Here is a 24,312-nt window from a genome sequence, read left to right on the forward strand (position 1 = left end):
GGGTAAAGGGAAACAGATAACAAACAATAAAGATAATGATAAATTATAAATGCTATTTAAAAATAAATGGGAAAAGGAGATACTTTAAACATGGTGGTGAAGGAAGGCCTGTCAGATATTCTTTCTTTTTTTTAAAGTTCTTATTTATTTGAGAGGGAGAGAGAATGAGAGCGTACAGGGGAGGGGCAGAAAGAGTCCTAAGCACTGATAGTGCAGAGCCTGATACAGGGCTCGAACTCAGGAACCATGACATCATTACCTGAGCCCAAAATCAAGAGTCGGATGCTTAACATACTGAGCCACCCGTGTGCCTTGATTTCTGAGTTACGACCTGAAGGATGAGAATGAGTTAGCTACATAGACACCGAGAAAGTACATCCCAGACAGAAAAAAATGATAGTGCAAAAAGTACAAAGGTCCTGAGATGGAGTATCAGTTAAAATTAAATTCAGTTGAGAAGAGACCCTAAATAGAGTTTTAAATAAAATAGAAATTTATTTTCTCCTATCCAAATCTAAATGTAGGGGCGCCTGGCTGGCTCAGTCGGTTGAGTATCTGAATCTTTGATTTCCATTCAGGTCATGATCCCAGGGTTGTGGGATCGAGCCCTGCGTCTTTGGAGCCTGCGTGGGATTCTCTCTTCCTCTGCCCCTCTCTTCCACTGGTGCTCACTTGCTCGAACTAAGAAAAAAAAAAAAAGGTGCTCTCTCTCGCTCTAAAAAAACCCCCCAAAACAAAAAACCCCCCAAAACAAAAAACCAAACCAAAACAAAACTGAACGTAAAGAGTGCAGGGCTGGTATGGTGCTCCACAAAGGTCTCAAGAACCCAAGCTCCCACCAGTTTAAGATTTCGCCTGCAGCCCACATTGGCGGCTAGACTTCCAGGCCGTCACATCCATATTCCAGGGTGCAGGATATCAAGAGGAAAAGAGACAGAGGACCGGATGTGTACACCAACTGTATTTTAAGGATGGTTCTGAAGGGACGCCACATGACCTTTTTGCTTATACGCCATTGGCCAGAACTACCACATGGCTACAGAGAGGCCGGAAAACAGTCTTCATTCTGGACAGCCATGTGTCCATGTCTGTTAGTATGAAAAAAAGGGAGAAATTTTAGGGGACAACTAACAGTCTCTGCTACAGACTGGAAAGAGCTTGGTACGTGACACAAACAGAGAGGAAGCAACGAGAAGGGTGAGGACGGGACGAAGTTGGATTACATGCACTCAGAGGCATATCCAGTCCTAGAACACATCATCTTACACGGAAAAGAATGCTGAAGAGGCAGGAAGGAACTGCTGGGGGCTGGGGAGGAAAGGACTGAAAGAGGGGTTGCTCCTCCTTGAATTTACCTGAAGTAAACAACAGGGAAGTAGAATGTTTAACGAAATGAATAATCAGGCAACACATTTTCTACTGGGAACGTCAGCACCATTCGGAGTTTAACTTAAACCACAGGACGTTTACTAGTATCTCAAAACACCTTGCATTCTGTAAACATAACAAAGTCACCTTTTATTTATAACATCCTTATCTTTCTTGCTATTTAAGACAGACACCCTCTGCCCTTCACTGTTAAGTTTTAAGTTGGATTACAGGTGTTTTTTTTTTGTAAAGAAAAGGTGATTTTTATAGAAGAAACAAACAAGGGAAGTAGAAATTTTATTTACTGCAAATGACTTGTACTTTACATTAATAAAGTCTATCACTCAAACACAAAAGAATAACAATTCACTTTATGAAACTACACGATTCCAAAATACACATGCAGAAGCTCTTTTTAAAGTCCAAAAAAGTCGAACAGTAACAAAAGGGAAAGAAAGCATTTATCGACACACAAAGGAATAGAGGTTATTTCGAAGAACACCAATTTAACTTTGAGTGACAGTTACTTTTCTGAAAAACAAAGACCTCACTCTCCTGAAGTTCCCATCAAAGCCACCGTAATTTCAAACGGTATTGCTCACAGCCCAGCCGGTCACTCAAGCTTACATGGGGACTGGGGGGAGCAGGAGCAACAGAAAGTGCTATAAATCTAACTCGGCTAGTGCAAGCTCATTCAATACAGCTTTAAAAACTTGCTCCCCAATATGCTCCCTCCCATCAAGTTAAAAAAAAAAAAAAGACAGAAAAAGGAAGGGTGATGAGTAGAAAATACCAACGGTTTCGGCGGAGGGGAACTCACTTCTCAGGAGGTGATGGTGACGTGCTGCTGGTCCCTGGAAGTGCGTGCACGAACACCGCAGTTTGCGGGGGCTGAGGGAGGAAAACAAGACAACGATCAGTTTTGCTTCAGGTGGTGGGAGTCGGGGGTGGGGTGGGTGTGGGGGCCGTTCCAGGCGGACGGACGTGGGAGGGGCGTGGTGTCCGACACGAACACAAACACAAACACGCTCCGCGTCCCCAGGCAGGGCGGGCTGACGCCACCTCACCATTCCCCGCCCCTGGACCCCGGGGCCCGCCTCGGACCCAGGGCCCGTGCCCAGTGCAGCGCGACCCGGTCTCAGGGGACCTGCAGCGGCCGCAGAGGCCCTGCTCGCTATAACGGCCGCGAAGAAGCGACGAGCCTCCCCGTGAGTCGGTGGAAGACATGCTGAAAGCCGCGGGGAAGAAGGTGAGGGAGTGAAGCGCCTCTCCCCACCCTTTCTCGAACGCGCGGGAAGCCGCCTACCCACCCCCAACCCTGTCCGGTCGGCAATCGCCGCTCCCACCTTCCGCCGCCGCTTTGAGTGAAGCCGGAACGACGGGGGTCACGGCGGGGGTCAGAGGGTAAAGGTCTTGCTCCCAGCAGCCTCCGCGGTGGATACGTCGCCATCTTGGATCCGCGGGACAAGAAAATTCATGCGGTGAGTTTTTGGCAAATTTTCGGAAGTCTGGCAGCGGGGTGCGCGGCGGGGGCGGCGGATTCGGGGCCCCCTCAAGGCCGGGGAATGCCTCGGGGCCGGTCCGGCCGCGTCCGGGGTCCGCGGGCAGCGTCCTGGCCCGCCGCTTCCCGTTGCTTTTGTCTCGGCTCCAATCGAGAGAGGGAGAGCGGAGCGGGCGGGGAGGGGGGGTGGCGGCGGTGGAGGAGGGAGGGGGTGTGTATGGGGAGGGTGGTGGACGGGACGTAAAGCGTCGCTGTACTTGGGTGGCTGCAGCGGCAGCCCTGGATCCTAGCTAGGCCCGGTTCCTTCGGCGGGCGCTGAGGCTTCCCTTAGACTCCGCTCCGCCGAGCTCCCGCCAGCGCGGAGGAGCCACCGCCGCCGCGCTGCTTCCTGGGGAAGAAGAGAAGGCGGCTGTGGTGGTGGCCAAGGAGCCCGGGTCCGCTTTAGATGGGGCTGCCGCGTTCCCAGCAGCTGTCGCGGTCTCTGGCTGTTCACATTTTCTGAGTACACCCACATCACCTGCAACTTGTGTGTGTGTGTGTGTGTGTGTATGTAATAGATGGGGGGGTGCGGGACATTGGACTGGCTAATGGGCCTCAGGAGCCCCCAGGCCTTGGGATACCAAAGGGTATGGTTGGTGGAAGGAAGAGTGCAACTGTGATGCTTCCTCTGCCACCGCACCGGGAGGGTGAACCTTCAGTGGTGTGATAGAGAGTGAGACGGGATAGTCCTGGGGCGGCGGAGGAACCTGAGACGCTTCTGTTTGTGAAGTTGCCAGTTCTAGATTTCTACTTCCGCCGGGGCCTCTCCACCTTGTGCTGTCTTGGGTCTAACTTAAAAGTTTCACGGAAGAAATGAGTGGGGTTGAAAGAGGCCCACCTAGTTTTTCGTTGAGGCTCTGCTGTCCATCTGGAAGAGAAAGCCTCAAACTCGTGTCTTCAGCGAATGCGAATTCTAGTTTTCGTTTATAAAAACACTTCCAAGGTTTTAGAATTTGCATTTATACCATAGCCTGTGGATATGGCATTACCACCACAAAAGTCTTACATACGGGTACCACCCTCTCGGAAGGAACCTAAACATCAACTTCCCTTGAATCCTAAGAGGAGGCCTTCACTTTTCAACATCCATAAGACCGAATGCAATTCATTCTGTTTCATTTTCATAGAACTCTTGGTCAGAGAATCTTAACTCCTTTCTTAATCTTCTGGACCGTTTATAATAATTAAGTACATTGATATCAACCCTTACATTCTTGGCGAAATAATAGAAAGTACTGAGTTAAAATCTGTTCACGAGGGAGGCCATACTTGAATTTAGAGTTAACAATTGAACACATTTCTTCCTGTTAGTCTTGGCATTGGGAATTTCTAAACCTCTAGAATCGTTAAGTGTTACTTTTGATTTGCCTTTAGGAATAACATAAGTGGGAATATAAAGTATGGGGGCGTTGAATAGAAATTTCAAACTATCTGTTTACATGGGTATAAGTTGAATTGTTTAGAAATAATTAGTATATTTGATAAGTTATTTCTCAAACGTCAGTGAACACATCTTTTGCAGTTTTGCAAGATAACTTTATCTCAGAGTTAACGGGTTGATTCAGAATCACAGAGGACTGAAATGGCTAAAACATCTAAAGATGTCTACATTCAGATATTTTAGTTGAAACACTACTTAATGGACCAAGATCATTAATAAGCTTTGTATGTTGAACTCCTCTTTAGTTTGTAATTCTTATATTAATTTTAAAGGAAAAATAACAATACATACGTAAAAAAGACAAAACTGTTCACTTTGACTTTGTAAAATTCTCATTTAATTTTAAAAAGGTATTTTTTTCATTTTTTCTCTAGGGGCTTGAATTGCAGTTACTTCTATGCATACTTTGTAATTTAGACAGGAATCGAGAAACTCACACTTTCTACATCCTGATTAATGTTGTATCAATAAAAATAAATTATTGTAAACAGAACCCTTTTATTCTAAGTATACTGCATAGAGATATCTGTAACCTAATCTGATGCTCTTGGGGAATGAGAATTGCCTGTATGCCTAAGCAAGCAACAGCCTTCAAATACAGCCTTTAAAAATTTTTCAGTTTCTGTAATACTTCCGTTTTAAAGTAAATTTGTGTGGTGGAAAAAAATAGGACAGAATGCAAGAGTGTATTTATATCTCCTTCGTTTGAGAAGTACTTGATCTTGAAGATAAAATAAAACTCAGAATGATACTCTTCCCCAAGAGAGCTAGTTACCTATGTTTTTACTTAATAATTTTGGGTGTTTAAATTACTTTTTTATTTTCTGGAGATGCTTTACACTTAGTTTTAACCTGAAATTTTTCTTTGTTCAAAAGTAAATAAGTACTTCAGATTTATGAGTAGATTTCATTACAAGTGCTTCTAACCTAGTTTTGGTTTTTATTCAATAGATAATGGTATTAAAGGTACTTGTATCTTGAAAGACTCTTAGAGAAGTTTTCACAACCTATGGGAAATTATAGTTTTGCTCTGTATAGTGACAAATTTGCTTCATAAAATTTCCTTATACTGTAGAAAAGTAGAGGCATACTTTACTTCTATATATGAAATATGAATAGACTTCAATAGACTAGTAAAAATAAGTTCGTTTGTTTTTTACTCCTTAAGAGCAGTGATAAATAGTATTTTTAAATTAACCTGAAATTTTTACCGGTACAAGGTTTGTTCTATTATTACATATTTAAAAACAAAACTTTCCCTGTGCTTGCTTGAATAGGCATTGAGGACAGCTTATGCAAATAGTGATACAGTCTTAGGAAAAGATACTACTAAATAAGATTTTGTTTGTTGCTTAGACCTCTGGTAGATTTTGTAACACAAAGAAGCAAAAGAAACCAAGGTACTAGGTAGGGCAGTTTTACAGAGTTAATGTGAGCTGCACTATAATTTTTGAATATAATTACATACAATATTGATATCAAGGAAGGGATCTAGTGCTATGATAGGAATCATTTTGGTTGATGATACAGGTGATGGTTCCTCCTTACTAAGGTTAATTTCTACCTGTGATGCTTAAACAGGAATTTCATTGTGACTTTCACTAGATATTTTGAATAAGCTTTAACATTGATGTCTGTTATAGAGAGTCTGCCTTTGAAAAGAAATAGAATGGACATTAGGGTTTTCACTTTTTAAAATTACAATTTTTACCTTGATTTTTTACCTTGATTTTACAAAGAGGAATTTCAATTTTTACCTGATTTTAACCTTTCCACATTCTAAATACTGTATATATTTTTTCTTCTTGCTTTAGTTTTTCTGTTTGGCATCCTCTTTTGAACTCTTAAAATTCCTGTCTATGACAGGTCATGCTCATATGGCTTGTTCATTTATTTACTTTGTCTATACTGTTAGGGATAACCTGGAAAAATAGTTCCTATTATGTTTTTCTAACAGCTTGTTCTCTGAGATGTAGATGCACATCTCTTGGCATATCACTTGGAGGTACACTCAATTATGAAGTAATAAAATGGCTTAAGTGGTTTTTTTTTTGATAATATAGCTTATTATAATATGGAAATATAAAATAAGTTATGTAGGAAAAAATTTCCCTTTTCTGGACATATTTGATGTATATGCTTACACTTGGGATCTATTTAGATGTAGGTAGATATTTTGGACAACTGTATTTGCTACTTACCCTGAAAGCTTTTGTTTTTGTTTTTTTGCTTTCATATATGTTTATGTGAGTGGGTAGGGGTACTTTTACTACCACGTCTCTGTTTGACAAACTTCTTATTCGTCAAAACTCTACTGTAGTGTCATTTTTTAAATGAAACTTTTCCTGAGCCCCCAAATCCTTTTGTTGTGCTGCTTTTAGTCTTTAAGCTTATATAATTAAAAGTGTCATGCTGCATTGTAACCTACTGTCCATCCCTACCATCTACCATAACCTCCAGTGGACCTTAAGCACCTTCCTACCTAAGAGGTAGGGTTATGTCTTTATGTTTGCATTTCTAGTACCTTCTGTAGTGCATAGTACTTAGTAGGTTGTCAGTAAAGGTTATCATTAAACTGAACTGGTGCCAGATTGTCATTTGACTCCATGCTTTCAGGGTACTGTTTCCCGGTCCATAGACCAGAAATACTGTATTGGAAAAGGGGATGGGAAGAAGAACATCCTGTATTATTTTGCTTCCTTGAATTTTTTTTCCTATAGTTTTGCATCCTAATTACCTATGGGAGGCTAGATAACTAGCTTCTTAGAGAAATGTATGTAGAGTAAGTGTAGGAAAGGGAAGGATAGTAATAAAGTGCCTCTGGTGACGTGTTTCCGTATTTTTTGCTGTATTTTGTATGGCTAAGGTCACTGGTTGAAAGATATTTTGAGTAGACAGTCCCAGACCTATGATGGTTAATTTTACAATTTTTTGATGTTATGATGATACAAAAGTGATACTCATTCAACAGAAACTGTACTTCAAATTTTGATATTTTTTTCTCTAGGCCAGCAATTTTCTGTACAATACTCTGTCGTGATACTGGGCAGAGGCAGCCACTCACAGCTCCCAGTTAGCCATGCTATCATAAGGGTGAATAAACAGTACACCTGAAACCATTCTGTCTCCATATAACCATTTTTTTTCACTTTTAGTACAATATTCAATAGATTGCATGAGATTTTCAGTACATTTAAAAGAGGCTTTGTGGTATTTTGTCCAAGTGTAGGCTAATATCGTGTTCTGAGCACATTTAACTTAGGCTAGACTAAGCTACAGCATTCAGTAGGTTATATATATTAAATACATTTTCAGCGTAACGATATTTTCAGCTTAGGATGGGTTTATCAGGATGTAACACCATCATTAGTTGAAGAGGATCTGTATTTTTATTTACACAGTAATATATACTTAACCATTGCTTAACCAGGAACTCCTATTGGATTTGGGCTTTTTGCAGTTAGATTCTGTCACCCTGCTCCACCCCCCCCCCCCCTTCCCCCAACCTTTTTTTACTCCTAATGCTTGTCCCAAAGCTTAGGAGTTCTTCAGTTCAAATACCATTCTCCTTATGAAAATTAGTTAAGATGACTTAATGTAGTCTAAAACCTTTAGTTTCTGAAACTAATTTTTCATGGTGACTAATTCCAATTGAAATTGGGAACTAACTGTGGTCTTTATTGATCTATCTTGTTTTCCAACATTTTGCAGCAGAAATGTTAATGTATTTGATTATTTATGCTGTCTATGCCACTCTGGGAGGTATTTGGTCATAAATGATACATGTACTGTTTTATCTTTTTAAAACCTGAAAAATTCCAATTCTGAGAAACAGCCTTAGAGGGTTTGAATAAGAGATTATACACTTGTTTTGTGTCCATTTTTTGAGATGTAAAAATCAAAGCAGAGTAAATGGTACTCTTGAATTACATTTAGTGGAGGTGCTAACATTTGACTTAAAATTTTAGAAATCTTTTTTTATGTTTCATTTGCTGTATATTTGCCACAGAGTTTTTAATGATTGAAAACTGAAGATACAGAGAGAGGGTATATATTTTTTAAAAGATAATTTGATCCAGTACTCAGGACAGCAGTCCTTTCTCTGCTTTTACTGAATTGAAATGTCTTTCCTTATATTGAAAGTAGATGAGAGTCCCACTTAGTAATTTTTTACTCTGCCAAGGAATGATAAAATAAGCAAGAGAAAATTATATGTCCTGGCAGTTTAGGTAACAATGAGTAGACTTGCTTTTTTCCAAACATATCAATATGCCATTTTTCCATTTATGTATTTGGATGTTGAAACATAACTCCATTTTGTATCCACATCCTGACAGAATGTAATGATTGATTATGTAATACAATGTGTTTGGGAGAGGAACATTTGGTTTTGTGTCATATTTGGCAGGAATGTGTTTTTGTGTTACTTTTTACATTGTAAATTATGTTTATCCTTCAAATTTTGTATTTAATTTTCTCTTTGTAAAAGTTTTTGTGAGATTGGTATCATAACAGTATTCAATAATTAATGCCATTCAAAGGACCTGATTCCTTTTGAGTTAATTTTATTGCTTAATATTTTAAAAAGTGGTTTACAGCTTGCAAAGCACTTTCATATACATTATTTCAAGTTTGTATATGCATACGTACATATATATTATATATATATATGTGTATACATACATATGTATGTATTTATAATCTCTGTACCCATTGTGGGGCTCAGATTCACAACCCCAAGATCAAGAGTTGTGTGCACTTCCAACTGAACCAGCCAGGCTACCCCGTTATCTCAATTTTACATGGTTGTCATTTTGATGTTTACTTTTTAAATAAGTTATATATATTGGTTAACCTTTTTTTTTTTTTTTTTTTTGAGAGAGTGAGTGGGTGATGTACAGAGGATGAGGGAGAGAGAATTTTTTTTCATATTTTTTTAATGTTTATTCATTTTTGAGAGAGACACAAAGTGCAAATAGTGGGGGGCAGGGCAGAGAGAGAGGGGGAGACACAGAATCTGAAGCAGGCTCCAGGCCCCGAGCGGTCAGCACAGAGCCTGATGCAGGGGTTGCACCCATGAATCATGAGATCATAACCTGAGCCGAAGTTGACTGCCCAAGCCCAACCGACTGGGTCTGAGCCACCCAGGCGCGCCCCCTGGGGAGAGAGAATCTTAAGCAGGCTCCACACCCAGATTGGAGCCTGAAGCTGGAAGCAGGGCTCCTCAATCCCACAACTGATCCCATGACCTGGAGAGCATTACCTGAGCCAAAATAGGGTCTAGAAGCCCAACTGACTGAGCCACCCAGGCGCCCCTTAAATAAACTTATATTTTAATATTAATATAAAGATAGAACAATCAAGCTGTTTTGATTAGTATTAAAATTAGTAATTGGGAATTATAAAGACCATTTTATTCTTAGACTGGACACAGCATCTAATATATTTCTCAATGTTACTCTAGCTTAATTTATCAAATTAAGTATGTATAAGTGGAAGGTTTATTTTTGTTTTTAATTGGTCATCTTGCAGATTTAGGGTAATATAGGAATTTGAAAGAGAAGTAGGAAATTTTTTGTTTTAAGCTTGACTTTGGCAAAATAAAACAGCTCACATTTTTAAGCATTATCATCATATTTATCAAGAAATGCCAAAGCTTTAAATAATACTGTGTTATAATAAGAGTAGGTAATTTTGTATCACACTGATGCCACATTTTATAAATTTATTTATTGCACATTTATTTTGCAAGGACATAATGTGCTGAGCAGATATGTCTTGAGCTTTGCCTTGATTTACTAGGGCAAAAAATAGTGCTTTGGGGTGTAGTTTTTTTTTTTTTTTTTCTTTTAATGTCTGTTTATTTTGAGAGAGAGAACACAAGCAAGGGAGGGGCAGGAGAGGGAGAGACAGAGAGAGAATCCCAGCCAGGCTCTGTGCTGTAGGCGCGGAGCTGGATGCAGGGCTCAAACCCACAAACCAGGAGGTTACGACGTGAGCTGAAATCAAGAGTCAGACTCTCAACCTACTGAGCCACCCAGGCACCCCAGGGGGAGTTTTTATAATTTTATTTGAGTGAGCATGTCTGTCCTTAAGAGTAGAAAAAAATTAGACCTATAACCTTTTTTCTAATTTGTGTCCACTTATGAGAAATGTGGATATATTCGTAGACCTTTCAACCCAAGCTTTGATGTCTATAGCAAAACCATTAAATCTGGCAGCAGAAACAGCCTCCAAAGTGTTTAAATTCGATGTAAGATGTACTTTTTCTTTTTAAGTTTGTTTATTTTGGGAGAGAGAATACGAGCCGGTGAGGGGCAGAGAGAGAGGGAAAGAGAGAATCCCAAGCAGGCTCCACACTGTCAGAACTCGATGAGGGACTCGGACTCAAGAACCGTGAGATCATGACCTGAGCTGAAATCAAGAGTCAGACGCTTAATGGGCTGAGCCACCCAAGGGCCCCATTTTTTTTTAAATTTTATTTATTTGTGCCGGGGGCGGGGGGGGGGGGTTGGGAGGGGCAAGCAGGAGAGGGGTAGAGAGAGGGAGACAACAGAATCTGAAGCAGGCTCCTGGCTCCAAGCTGTTAGCACAGAGCCTGACATTGAGCTCAAGCCCATGAACCATGAGATCATGACCTGAGCTAGAGTCAGATGCTTAACCAACTGAGCCACCCAGGAGCCCCTTCAAATGTACTTTTGTATTCTTTGTGTGTATATATCACGTATCCTAAATAGACATATATATATATATACATATATATATATATAAAACAATTGTAGTCCAGTGCTTCAGGGAATCTGACCTTTGCCTACTCTTTAAGTATTTCAGAGCATAGTTTGAAAACCACTGGACTTGATCTCTAAAGTCACTTCCAACCTAAAATTCAGCATTCTTAGAAAGTCAAGAATTTTTATCTCTTTGCAGATACGGAATTCATAGAATTTACTTGTTTTTGAGTAACATTTGGATAAAAATTATTTAAGTTTAAATTTCAGGTTCTAGGTGATTGAATGTTAGCATCATAGATATTTTGTAGATAAATTCTTTAATAATTTGAGTGTTTATTCTCTTCTAGACATTGCTGTAGCTCTGGGTATGTATGGTAGTGAACAAGACAAGTTTCTGCCTTAATGGAGCTAACATCTTAGAGGGGGAGACAGAAAATAAAAAGGTAAATAATTTCAGATAGTAGTAATTGTGATAAAGAGAATAAAGAGGTTAGATAAGGGTATAGCAATTGATTAGGGATGAAAGAAGGGGACCAATTTAAGTAGGGTGATGAAGGAAGGTCTTTTTGTCTGGAGGTAACATTTGAACAGTAGCTAAAAATAAGGGAAAGCCATTAAAAAATTTAAGTGATTGGTTTCCCAGGCAGAAAGAACAGAGGGCCCAAGATGGGGTCAAGTTTTGCTTGTTTCCTGATAACCAGAAATTTCATAAACAGTTACTTAGTGCCTTCAGCATAAATAGGGATAAAGCCTAAAAGGAAAAAGATGATTAAGATGGTCTTTGTTTTTCAACCATGAAAATGTTGTGGTGGACCCAAAACTTGTATTAAATTTTATAGCAAGCTATAGGGAAAGAGGGATTATTTTTTATTAAGAGGCCATGGTAATGTTTTCTGGATTAGGTGGAATTGGGAGTCTGTCTATATTAGTGGACAATTATAAAGGGGAAGAAATTTTAAACTGTATTAGCATAGAAAAATGCTTTAAGAGTTTTCAGTTTTGCAAGGTTGTACCTAGTATATTTTTCTTAGAAATTCATTAGTAATGGTTTTCATGTTTAATCAGATTTTCTTGTATGGTTCAGTACACTGCCATGCACTGTTATAAGTGCTACTGAGTAATTCAAGTTCATTTTTTATGGTGCATGTTGTGGATACAAGTTAGAATAGAGTAACATTATTTGAGGGAATTAATCAAAGAGGAGATAATTTGATTTGGGTTCTGAAGGGTGATTTGGGGTTCTCTAGGTGGGATAGGGTACACAGCATTGCGAATACAGAAAGCCTGGGAGAATATGAGGATTTGGAGAATGGCACAGTAACCTCAGGAGAAGTTGGATGAAGGAATGAACTTTTTACATGATGGGGAATAATTTACCATTTTTTTAAAACAATGCTCTTGATAATCAGATTTGTGCTTCAGGGGGGCATTGTAGGTTTCACAGTCAAATTATAATTAAAATTACGATTTGATGGTGTGAAATTTTTGAAGGAATATATTTTCTTCAGTAGAAAAATTGAGTATTTTGAATTCATACTGGCAGGATTTTTTATTAGGAACCATATGACTGAATGGAGTGCCTGGGTGGCTCAGTCTGTTGGGCATCTGATTCTTCATTTCTTCGGCTCAGGTCATGATCTCACAGCTGTGAGATTGAGCCCTGCCTGGGGCTCCACACTGGGCATGGAGCCTACCTAAGATTCTCTCCGTCTTTCCCTCTGCTCCTCTCCCCAGCTTGCACACACCCTCTCTAACCTAAACTAAAAAAAAAAAAAAACAAACAAAAAACAAAAAAAACAACACACCAGAAAAACAAAACAAAACTGTATGAAACTCTTTTAAGTTTCTACCAGAGAACTTTATATATATATAAGCCAATACATATAAGCCAAAAGTTAAAAGTTTTAGTGGATGAAATTTGTTATATGTGTTTTAGGGCAGACAAAGTTTAAGTGTTATTTGACATTATTTGCAGGCATGAGATTTAACATTACTTAGATAAATTAGAATAAACCAAAACTTCTGAATTAGCGATATAATTATTCATAGGAGCGGATACCTATACAGGTATCGCCTGCTTTTCAAAAGTTCACGTTATGCCTCTTTGCTTTTATGAGATACTTATGTTAGTACCTGTTTTCCCTAACAGAAAGATGAGGGTTTTTGCTCTATGAAAAAAGGTAGAAAATGAAAGTCGCATTTAGTGTTTGTTTTATAATGAGTCTCTCAGTGTGTACTGGAGCAGCAAGAGGAACCGCAAGAAGTATAGTTCCTTCTTGGGAACTACACTTAGCATCTCAGCATCAAGCCGCCGTAGTTTTGAACTGTGTCTGTGGGCATCTGTGCTTCATCTTAAATTTATTTTCTGCATTGGTTAGCAAGAGGTATCCTAAGGTTTCAGCAAAGCCTGAGAAAAGTTTTTTGGGAGTCTGTGGGAATGTTCAAAACATTTTCCATATTGGGGCACCTGGGTGGCTCGAGTTGGTTAAGCATCCGACTTCTGCTCACGTCATGATCTCACGGTTTGTGAGTTCAGGCCCCACATCAGGCTGTCAATGCAGAGCTCACTTTGCATCCTCTGTCCCCTTCTCTCTCTGCCTCTCCCCCTTTTGAGTGCATGCATGTGCTCTCGCTCACTCTCTCAAAAAGAAATAAACATTAAAAGAAATTTTTCCATATAAGCCAATGGTAATTGTTTCGTTTTACTAAAAGGTTTCATAGAAGTGCTTTACTTTTGAACAGTGGAGAAACCTGTGTTATGTTACTACAAGTGCTTATTTTACAATGCTTAGATGTGTGTTTGTGTAATTCAAAATATTACATGTGACAGTTATGCACTTATTTTAGATTGTTGGCATTATTTACTAATTCTGAAATGCAGGGGGGACAAAAGCCCAAATGTGTGTTTTCAAATAGAATTCCTTAAGAATGCAGTTTGAGCAAATTAATACTTTGATAGTATGCATCATATGTCATTTTTTCGTAGGGGAAGTTAATGGATTTCCATTGTGACTTGTAGCTGCCCAAGTTGCCTAATTGTCTGTTGAGTTCATTTTTGGCTGAATAAGATGGAACTGATTATAACTCCTATTAAATTGTGCTGGAATTTTACATGATCACTATTCTATCTCTTTTAATTAGTTCTGTAACTTATCCTCCCTAAACTTCAGTTTTCTCATTTGAAAAAATGTGGATAGGTAGATTAGATGTAAGGGATAAAGGCTCTTGTGGGTTTTTTTGTTTTTGCTTTTGTTTTTCGTAGGGGGTTGCTATGTAAAGATGAGATTCTGTGGCAAATGAGAATTAGCCACAGTTTTTTCAGAGTGCATTATGCTCTTTTCTGTATCAAATTTGTAAATGTAAACAAGGAAGATGCAGTTTTGTTCCTAAGAGTCTATGTATGTTTTTCCTGCCAGGAATTTTGCTTAGATGTGTTAAGTATTTTGTGTAGTATTTTGAGTAACATAAATACATCTTAACATTGCTCTATCTGAAGCTCTTGGCGTGGTATATGGCATATAATAGGTAGGCATTTGGTAATTCCTTTGATAAACGGGTAGATCTAATAGAACGTTAGTTTAGGGCTCAGACTTGTGTCTACCACTTACAACCTGAATTATGTCAAGTTACCTATAGCAAGTTACTTCTCTTTGCCTCAGTTTCTATATCTTTAAAATGAATCAAGTGTATTAGAATCACGTAGAACATCTGACAGATTTATAAAGGTATTGGTTTATATCTCTTTCCTTTTTTGCAGAGTACATATTCCAGAATCTTGGAGGAAATTCAGAGGGAATACTTAACATAGAAGTTACAATTTATTTTTTGAAAGTTGAGAAAGTCAGGTCATTTATTTACTTTTGAGTATGTGCTCACCTTTAACAGAGAGATAATACATTGTATTGGAAAGACTACCATACTTGGATTCAGAAAATGGTTCCAGTCTGGGTTCCATGAATTTATTAGCCATGTGCTTGGATAAATCAATTAATACTGAAGAGCCTTAGTTTTTTAGTCATTTATACTTTCTAATGTTCCTAATGAGAATTGAGATAAAGAGAACGTTTGGTTAATTGTAAAGTAATGTTAAAGTGTTATGGTGATGATTCCTGATTATTAATGGTTGTGATGCAACTAGTAGTTTTAAGTTGTGTGATTCATTCATTCATTTTATTTTACCATGTGGTGCTACTGCATTCATATGGTTTTCCCTTTATTTTTATGTGATTGAATATCTGGCTTATTGGATTTTGGGGAGGAGGGAGCATGGAGAGTGTTCATCATAGTAGGCAAGTTAATACTTGGATATTTTTGCATGTGGAAGTCCTGATTCTTTCTTTCTCTAATATATGGCAGGGAGTCTACCTCATGTTCATTTCCTCTTCATTAAGGATGAAAGATGGTGAATGTTCTTTGGGTTATTCCCATTGTTTGTAACTGTATTTGTGTCCTTTATTACTGTTAGTCAAACATTTTTATGATCATCGTGCCTATTTTCCTTGCAAATGAAATTCATTTGTAATTTACAGTTAGAGAATTGAGAATGTCAGTGCAATAGTTTGAAACTATTGTGTATTCTTTATGTAATGTATATGAATAACTTTTACTGTTTTTTTTTTAATCCTTAAATCTGTAAGATCTCTTGGGTACTGAGCCCTTTGAAGCATTAAATACCATATAAGGAAAGCAGCACTAAGTAGTTGCAGTAGCAGAGTAAGGAAAGTGAATCACAGAGTAATGAAATTTGGAAAATGATTGTTGTTCATTGAAGGGAAAGGCATTGCTTTTACTGTCACCCTTGTAAAATTGGAGTTAACTAAGAGTAGCTAGAAAATTCATTTTTCACAATAGTCTATATCCTAAAGTGTATAGTTAAATGGCTTTTATTTTTAATCATATATGCCAGCCTTGGCAAACAGTACATGCTGAAATTTCAAGATATGGCAAAGATACGTGTTTTTGATTCTACAAAATTAAACTTTCAGTTTTAACACTATTTCAGAAATAGTTATCTTTACTTCTGATTTATCAATTTGCTCAGAAAAAGAGCAGTTAAGGGGCACCTGGGTGGCGCAGTCGGTTAAGCGTCCGACTTCAGCCAGGTCACGATCTCGCGGTCCGTGAGTTCGAGCCCCGCGTCGGGCTCTGGGCTCATGGCTCAGAGCCTGGAGCCTGTTTCCGATTCTGTGTCTCCTTCTCTCTCTGCCCCTCCCCCGTTCATGCTCTGTCTCTCTCTGTCCCCCCCAAAAAATAAATAAACGTTGAAAAAAAATTTAAAAAAAAAAGAAAAAGAGCAGTTAAATTCTCTTGATTTCTAACATTATTCCAATTAACATATTAAGAAATTGAACTTTATTTAATTTTATTTTGAGAGAGAGAAGGTGCAGGTGAGCAAGGGGCAGAGAGAGAGAGGGAATCCCAGGAGGGACAAAGGGGAGGGGAGGGGAGAGAGAGATCACCCAAAGCGGGGCTCAAGCTCACCCTGTGTGGGAGTGGAACTCACAAACTGAGATCATGACCTGCGCTGAAGTCAGATGCTTGACGACTGAGCCACCCAGGCATCTTTGAGAAGTTGAACGGTTTTTAAAGAGAAGACTTTTGTAATAGAAATGACTTTCCTTAAATTTTTTAATGTTTAGTTTTGAGAGAGTGTGAGCAGGGAGAGGCAGAAAGAGATGGGGGGCAGAGGATCTGAAGTGGGCTCTGCTCTGGCAGGCTGACAGCAGCGAGCCCCTGCAGGGCTCGAACTCACAAACAGTGAGATCCTGTCTGAGCCGAAGTCAGATGCTCAACCGACTGAGCCATCCAGGTGCCCAAAATGATTTCCTTATAACTTACTTGTTTTATAAGTTTGGATTCTTGAATATAGATGTTCATTATTGCAGCATACCCAGGAAGTAATACTATTATTTTAAATTTTTATGTGAAGCAAATAGAATATGAGAGGTCATGTGCTAAGTAAGGCCTGTGGTAAAAACTAAAATAGCAATACTTACAGGAAAGTGGAAAATAAAGCTGAGAAAAAGAAGAAAACAAAAGTTAGTTGGTAATCTTGCACGCCAGAGAACTGTTAACCTGGGCAGAGTATGTGTATGTAATCACTTTGATTGATTACCAAAGTGATACAGGGTGATGTGGAAAATGTAGAAAATGCTGGAAAGTATGAAAGAAGAAGAATGTCTAGGGACAACCACTGTTCTTTTTTTGTAATAGAGAAATTGGGCTATACTTACTGATTTATAACTTGTGTCTTTAAAAACAAAAGCTGAAAAAGCATTTTTCAGCATCATTCAGTATTTATCCAAAACATGATTCCTGGGGTGCCTGAGTGGCTCAGTCGGTTAAGTGTCCAACTTTGGCTCAGGTCATGATCTCATGGTTTGTGGTTTCAAGCCCCACATCGGGCTCTTTGCTGACAGCTCAGAGCCTGGAGTCTGCTTCGGATTCTGTGTCTCCCTCTCTCTCTGCCCCTCCCCCATCATGCTCTCTGTGTCTCTCTCTCTCTCTCTCTCAAAAATGAATAAACAATTAAAAAAAATAAAAAAAAAAAACAACAACATGATTCCTTATGGCCAGAGCGTAACTGACTTAATTCCTTATTATTGAACATTTAATTTTATTTTGATTTTTCACTTTTATAAATAGCACTGTGGTGAACATTTTTTTACCTGAATTTTTGTACATTTTATTTCAGTTTTTAAAATGTTTACTTATTTTGAGAGAGAGAGAATCCCAAACAGGTTCCCTGTTAGTGCAGAGCCTGAGGAGCAGCTCAAACCCAGGAACTGTGAGGTCATGACCTGAGCCAAAATCAAGATTTGGACGCTTAACCAGTTGAGCCAGCCAGACACCCCTGTTTGCACATTTTAATATTTCTTTAGAAAATGTTTATAGAAGTACAATTATTATTTTTAAAGTATTAGAGGTAGCTCCAATACTTGAAATTTACTTTTTAAGCTTTATTATCCTCTCCTGTGAAGTAGGTGTAATATTGATACTTAACCTTATAGAATTGTTAGGAGTGAATGACAGTAGGACTTTCATAAGTAGACTCCCCTTCCTGTAGCATTTACCATATAGTCATTATTTTAACAATTTTGTCTTTCATTCTACCACTAGATCTTGAGTAAGGATTGAGTCAGCTTTGCTCTCTGATGTGTATTTGAAACCTTGCGTAGGGCCTGACAGATAAATTGTTGAATGTTTGAAAAGCTATTTTCCAAAGCTTTTAATATTTACTTTTTTTCTTAGAACAACCTTGTGTCAGTTTTCATTCTTACCAGCTATGTGTGAATTGTCTTCTTAATTTTTTTGTTAATGACACTGAGTGTGGTTGTGTAAAAAAATATTGTCCTAAAATTGGAAGGTATAAACTTAGAGTTTTAGAAATTTGTATTTTTTTTCCAAAGTGCTTTACATGTTTTCTGTTCATAACTTTCATTCTCAATACTAAGAATAAAAATAAGAGTAAAATAATAAAGGGTTATAATCCTGTTTTTGGTCCTCTCCCAAGCATCATTTTATATATCCTGGGAGAAAAGCAAATCATATTTAATACCACACAAATATGAAGAGAAGTTAACGTATTGAAGTTCTGTACCAAAATTGACCACAAAGTGGTTTAAACTGGATATACTAATAATGTAAAAGTTTAAGAGGAGTTTTGCCTAATTTAATATGCTGTATCAACAGTAAAAATGTGGCTAAGATGTTATGTTAAATGCAAAAAATAAGATTGTGTTTTTACCATTAAGCTTATTTTGTCCGGAGGGCTTCAATTTGATATCCATGGGTGAATTTGAAAAGAACAAGTGGTTTGGTAGTGGGGGTTAGGCAAAGTAACATTTAAGTACTGTATTAGATATTCTGTATGTTACTCATTCTATTTATTCATCTGGCATCTATTATGTACCAGGTGCTGTTCTAAGAGAATATAGAGTGGAAGCTCCTGGATGGCTTATTCAGTTAAGATCTCAGGGTCTGAGTTCAAGTTCCATGTTGGGCTCTGTGCTGGCAATGAAGCCTACTTAAAAAAAGAATGAGAGAAGGGTGCCTGGGTGGCTCAGTCTGTTAGCGTCTGCCTCTTGATTTTGGCTCCGGTCATGGTCTCATGGTTCATGGGATTGAGCTCCATGCTCTGTGTTGACAGTACGGAGACTGCTTGGGATTCTCTCTCCCTCTCTCTTTGCCCCTCCCCCGCTCACACACTCTTTCTCTCTCAAAATAAATAAACTGAAAACAAAAAAGATACAGGGTACAAAATAAGAGATAAAGCATGATGTGCCAGATGGTGGTAGGGGTGTGGAGAAAAAGAGACCAAGGGAGTATGAAGTTTGTATGGGATGCAGATTTAAATTGTCAGGTCACAGAAATCCTCCCCTAGAAGGTGACAACCCTGTGGTGAGGGAGCAGTTCTCTGCATATCCAAGAGAAAGAAGTTCCAGAAGGGACAACAACCAAGAGCAAATGCCCTGAGAAAGGATGTCTTATTTAAAAAAAAATTTTTTTTAATGTGTATTTGTATTTGAAAGCGAGAGAGACAGAGCATGAGTTGGGAAGGGGCAGAGAGAGAAGGAGACACAGAATCCTAAGCAAACTCCAGGCTCTGAGCTGTTAGCGCAGAGTCTGATGCAGGGCTCAAACCCACGAAATGTGAGATCATGACCTGAGCCACCCAGGCGTCCCTAGAAGGGATGTCTTATGACTGAAAAGTTGCAAGGAAGTCTGTGTGGCTGGAATACAGTGGGAAAGGGGGAGAATGGTAGGCAGGTGGGTCCAGAATAGATAGGGGGAGAGAGGCAAGTCAGGAAAGATTTTGTAAGCCATCAAAAGGACTTTGGCTTTTACTCTGAGTAAAATGATCCTCTGTATAATCTTCATAATTATTACATAGTTGATTGAATTCTACCCATTGTACCGTTGAATAAATAAAGGTTCTGTAGGGTAGCCTGTAGTTAACTTCTTCAAGGTTATATAGCTAATGAGTGGCAGAACTAAGATACGAACTTAGGTCTTTGACTTCAAAGTTTATGGCTATTTCCTTACACTATCATTCTTGCCCTAGCATACTTCTAGAGGCTTTCACTTTTTTTTTCCCCCCTTAAGCCAGGATTTATAGTGAAGCCAGGGTGAGTGTCCATGCATGTGTGTGTGACTCAGAAAACAGTTCCCTTACTGCAAAATATATTCAGATTCTTTGTATTATGTTGTAAACGATGACTTTAAACATGCTAGTTTTAAAATGCTCTGTATTGGGGCGCCTGGGTGGCGCAGTCGGTTAAGCGTCCGACTTCAGCCAGGTCACGATCTCGCGGTCCGTGGGTTCGAGCCCCGCGTCAGGCTCTGGGCTGATGGCTCAGAGCCTGGAGCCTGTTTCCGATTCTGTGTCTCCCTCTCTCTCTGCCCCTCCCCCGTTCATGCTCTGTCTCTCTCTGTCCCAAAAATAGATAAACGTTGAAAAAAAAAAAAAATAAAATAAAATGCTCTGTATTGATTTCATGGCCCACTGTTGGGAGTCCATAGTTTGAAAATCACCACACTGTTTTCTTAAAATGCCAGAAGTTCCAGATTTATCCAAGGCTCTGAATTATGCTGAGTGGCTGCTTTGATCCCTTAAGAAAAATCCTTATATCCATAGAAGTAGCTCTTGGGTTAGGAAGCAAGATGTACTGCAATTAGTATATTGTAAAAACATGTGTAACATTGGAAAATTCATGTATGATTTAAATTTTCTTGCTGAAAAACTACAACTTAGGAAACTTATGACTGAATTAATAAATCTTGTATTATGAAGACAGGGCAATTAAGACTAACAAGCTAATGCTGCTATTACTATTATTACTGATTTCTGTTGAATGTTTATTATACTAAGTATCTTTACTTGTTTACTTATTTATGCTTGAGATTTTTATTTATTTATTTTTAAAGTAATTTCTATACCCAACGTGGGGCTTGAAACTCACAACCCCAAGATCAGGAGTCTCATGCTCTACTGACTGAACCAGCCAGGTGCCCCAATACTTTTTTTTTTTAAAGCAATTTCATATGTTACTCAAATTTTTTAGGAAGTTTTTAAAAATACGTATATCTTCTATTAAGATTTTCTCTGAGCAAGGCCCATGATCATTTGATATCTACAGGAATAAGTACCATTTTTTAAGTGCCTTATTACTATTTTAATTTTTAAGTCAACTTTGTTAAGGAAACTTACATATTAAACAAGACATCCATTTACGTGTCCTTTGCAATGAGTTTTGACAAATTTATATACCTGAGTAAAAATCAATCACCACAATTCAAATAAAAACATTCGCATCACATCCAAAGTTCACTGTTCCAGGCAGTCCTCATTCATGGCCATAGGCAACCACCAGTCTGCTATCACTAGAGCTTAGAATTATTTTTTTAGAGGTTCAAACAAATGGAATTATACAGTGTGCATTTTTTTGTGTCTGACATCTTTCGCTCAGCATAACATTTTAAATTAATCAATATTGTTTCATGTGTCAATTATTCATTTCTTTTGGGTAGTATTTTGTTGTGCTATTGTAACAGGTGCCTAAAACATGTTTGTTGAATAAATGCATGTTTGGCACAGTAATATCCCTCCCTCCAGAATTTTGCTGCGTTTCTTTATAATGAGGATATTAAAATCTCTTCTAGACTGTGTGCATATGTTGCTAGACTTAACTTTGTGTGTACATATGTAAAGGGATGATTTAATAGTGAAAAATATTCAAGATTTAGAGCTAAATGACGCTGGCATGAGTCCTTGTTTTGTCACCCTATATGTTATGGGCAAGTTACTTAATTTTTATGAAGCTTAGTTTTCTCTTTTCTAAAATGAAAGCAATTATATTCACATGTAGTTGTTGAAGTATTAAAGAAGTATGTAAATATTGTGTGTAAAGCAAATATATTAGGCCTATAAAAATGGTAATGTAATTTAATAGTGATTTTTTTTGAGTGCTAGTGTCTGCTTTTTATCTACTGACAAAATCATGCCTACCTGTAGGGTTGCAGTTATTTATTTATTAATATTCATTAGTGGTTTGAAGAAACACATGTTTATGCCTATTAAAAATCTCATCTAGTAAAATTGATCACTTTTAGGTCTTGATTAGTTTACTTTTAGGTCACAAAATTGTAGGTTTCAGCTAATTAAAATTATAATTAAAGATAATTCATAAACTTTTTTTTACAGATTGAAAGGTTTAAGTGAAATATAAAGGTGAAAAGACAGCAGTAATTCTAATTCTTCATTATTGGTGGCTAATTATTTCAAAGAGTAGAATGATGGGGAGAAAGCAACCAGGAAACTAACATCTTTTTGAGTCAGGTTCTGTAGTAGTTGTTTTCCACATACCATTTATTCATTCAGCAAACTTTAATTTAATGCCTACTAGGTATTAGGACAAGCCTCATTGTGGGCTTTTAAAATTAATGCTTTTTTTTTTTAATCCCCTATTCAGGCTGTGCCTGGTATTTAAGTACTACATAAATGTTTGTATATTTGTTGAATGCATTAATACTTTTATTTGGCCTTGGAGTAGAAGAGAATTAATGTGGTTTTGAGGAGATTAAATCCGTAATGTGTGCTTGTGACCAGGAGATTTTTAACTTACCTAAATAACTAAAAGGTTATTAAAGTTTATATTTTGACCATAAACACTGATACGGCTTAAGTGACTTCTGATTATGCTTGTATCAAATTAGACTTGACTTTCAAATTAGACTTGAAAGAAAAAATTAAATGCTGGGGGAACAATAGTAGGCTTTATGCTTGTGTATGGTATATACAGAAAATTTAGAATAAGGATAATAAATTTTTAAGGGTATCTTTTGGCAGTTTATTTTTCACTAGAGAAACTTACTGTATGCCAGTGTGTTACTTTTTTTCTCAAATTTTACAGGTTAAGTCTAATTGATTTATTGTCTTATTGATAGCTGGTTAAACCAAACATGCTGTTGTAACCACACATTCAGTAAGAAAAGTTACTAGATGAAAACAGAAGAAAGAATGGCTTATTCTGAAAATATATAATATGGAAGAAAAGGAAGATAGAACTTAGTAGGACAAGTAGAAAGGGGTGATTAAATGACATTGTAAGTGATGATAAAGTGAGACAGGTAGTAAATTGTGCTTTTGAAGTTAAAAAAAATGAGTTGAATAAGATCCTTAAAAACTAGTATTTAGGGGCACCTGGGTGACTCAGTTGGTTGAGCATCTGACTCTTGGTTTCTGCTCAGGTCATGATTTTGCAGTTTTGCGGGTTTGAGCCCTATATCGGGCTCTGTGCTGACTGTATTGAGCCTCCTGGGGATATTTTCTCTCTTTCTCTCTCTCTCTCTCTCTCTCTCTCTCTCTCTCTCTCTCTCTCTCTCTCTCCCCCTCCCCCCCTCCCTCCCTCCCTCCCCCTTTCTCAGTCTCTCTCTCTCTCTCTCTCTCTGCCCCACCCCCCACTCACGCTGTCTCTGTCTCACAATAAATACACTTAAAAACTGATACTCAGTTTTTAGGCAGACTAGAAACGTTTTTCTAAGATTGATTGATTGATTGATATTTTAAAGAGAGAGAGGGAGCACTCATGCCTGTGTGAACAGGTGAGAGGGTCAGAGGGAGAGAGAATCTTATGCAAGTTCCACACTCACCCCTGACATGGGGTTTGATCCCACGACCCTGGGACCATGACCCAAGTCAAAACCAAGAATCATGTGAGCCACCCAGGTGCCCCGAGAAACATTTCATTTAGGCTTGTGGTTCTTAATCCTGAGCGCTTTACACCCCAAGGGGTCATTGAAGATAGGGGTGCATTTGTTATTTCAGTATTTCAAAGAAAGCAAATCCAATGAAACACTTTAATTTACTTTGAGACTGAATAGTCTAATTGTAATTACTGTTTTTGGATTTTCATAAAAAACATCAATTTTTGGTAATAGCAATCATCTGTAGAATCCCTTGTTGGTAGTTACATGTGTCTATAAAGGTAGAAAACCCATTTTATTTAATAAAAGCATAAATAGAAAAATATTTTTGAGCTCTTGTTGAACATGTAAACCTTTATATATATGAATATATAACTGAAATAACATCTCATCCTTCCACTGGCATATCAATTTTAATCTCAGAAACGTCATTCCCGATTACTTTTATCTGGTTCTATACGTTTTGCCATTCTTCACTGCAGTATCATATTACCATCTGGCTTAGCATTTTTCAGTATCACAGATCA

General features: G+C 38.1%; 1 protein-coding gene across 1 annotated transcript in view; it reads left to right on the top strand.

Moving 5' to 3' along the window:
* Window positions 1-2,766: 2,766 nt before the first annotated feature.
* Window positions 2,767-24,312, top strand: part of CNOT2 (CCR4-NOT transcription complex subunit 2) — a 135,481-nt gene continuing 113,935 nt past the window's right edge. The window contains exon 1 of the mRNA XM_047066820.1: window positions 2,767-2,849. The gene's annotated coding sequence lies outside the window, so the exon portion shown is untranslated. The remainder of the gene's footprint in view (window positions 2,850-24,312) is intronic.

The sequence above is a fragment of the Lynx rufus genome, unplaced genomic scaffold, assembly GCF_022079265.1.
Source record: "Lynx rufus isolate CCGP_SWC_20201006 ecotype Redwood Valley unplaced genomic scaffold, mLynRuf1.p SCAF_7, whole genome shotgun sequence".
NCBI classification, from domain to species: domain Eukaryota; kingdom Metazoa; phylum Chordata; class Mammalia; order Carnivora; family Felidae; genus Lynx; species Lynx rufus.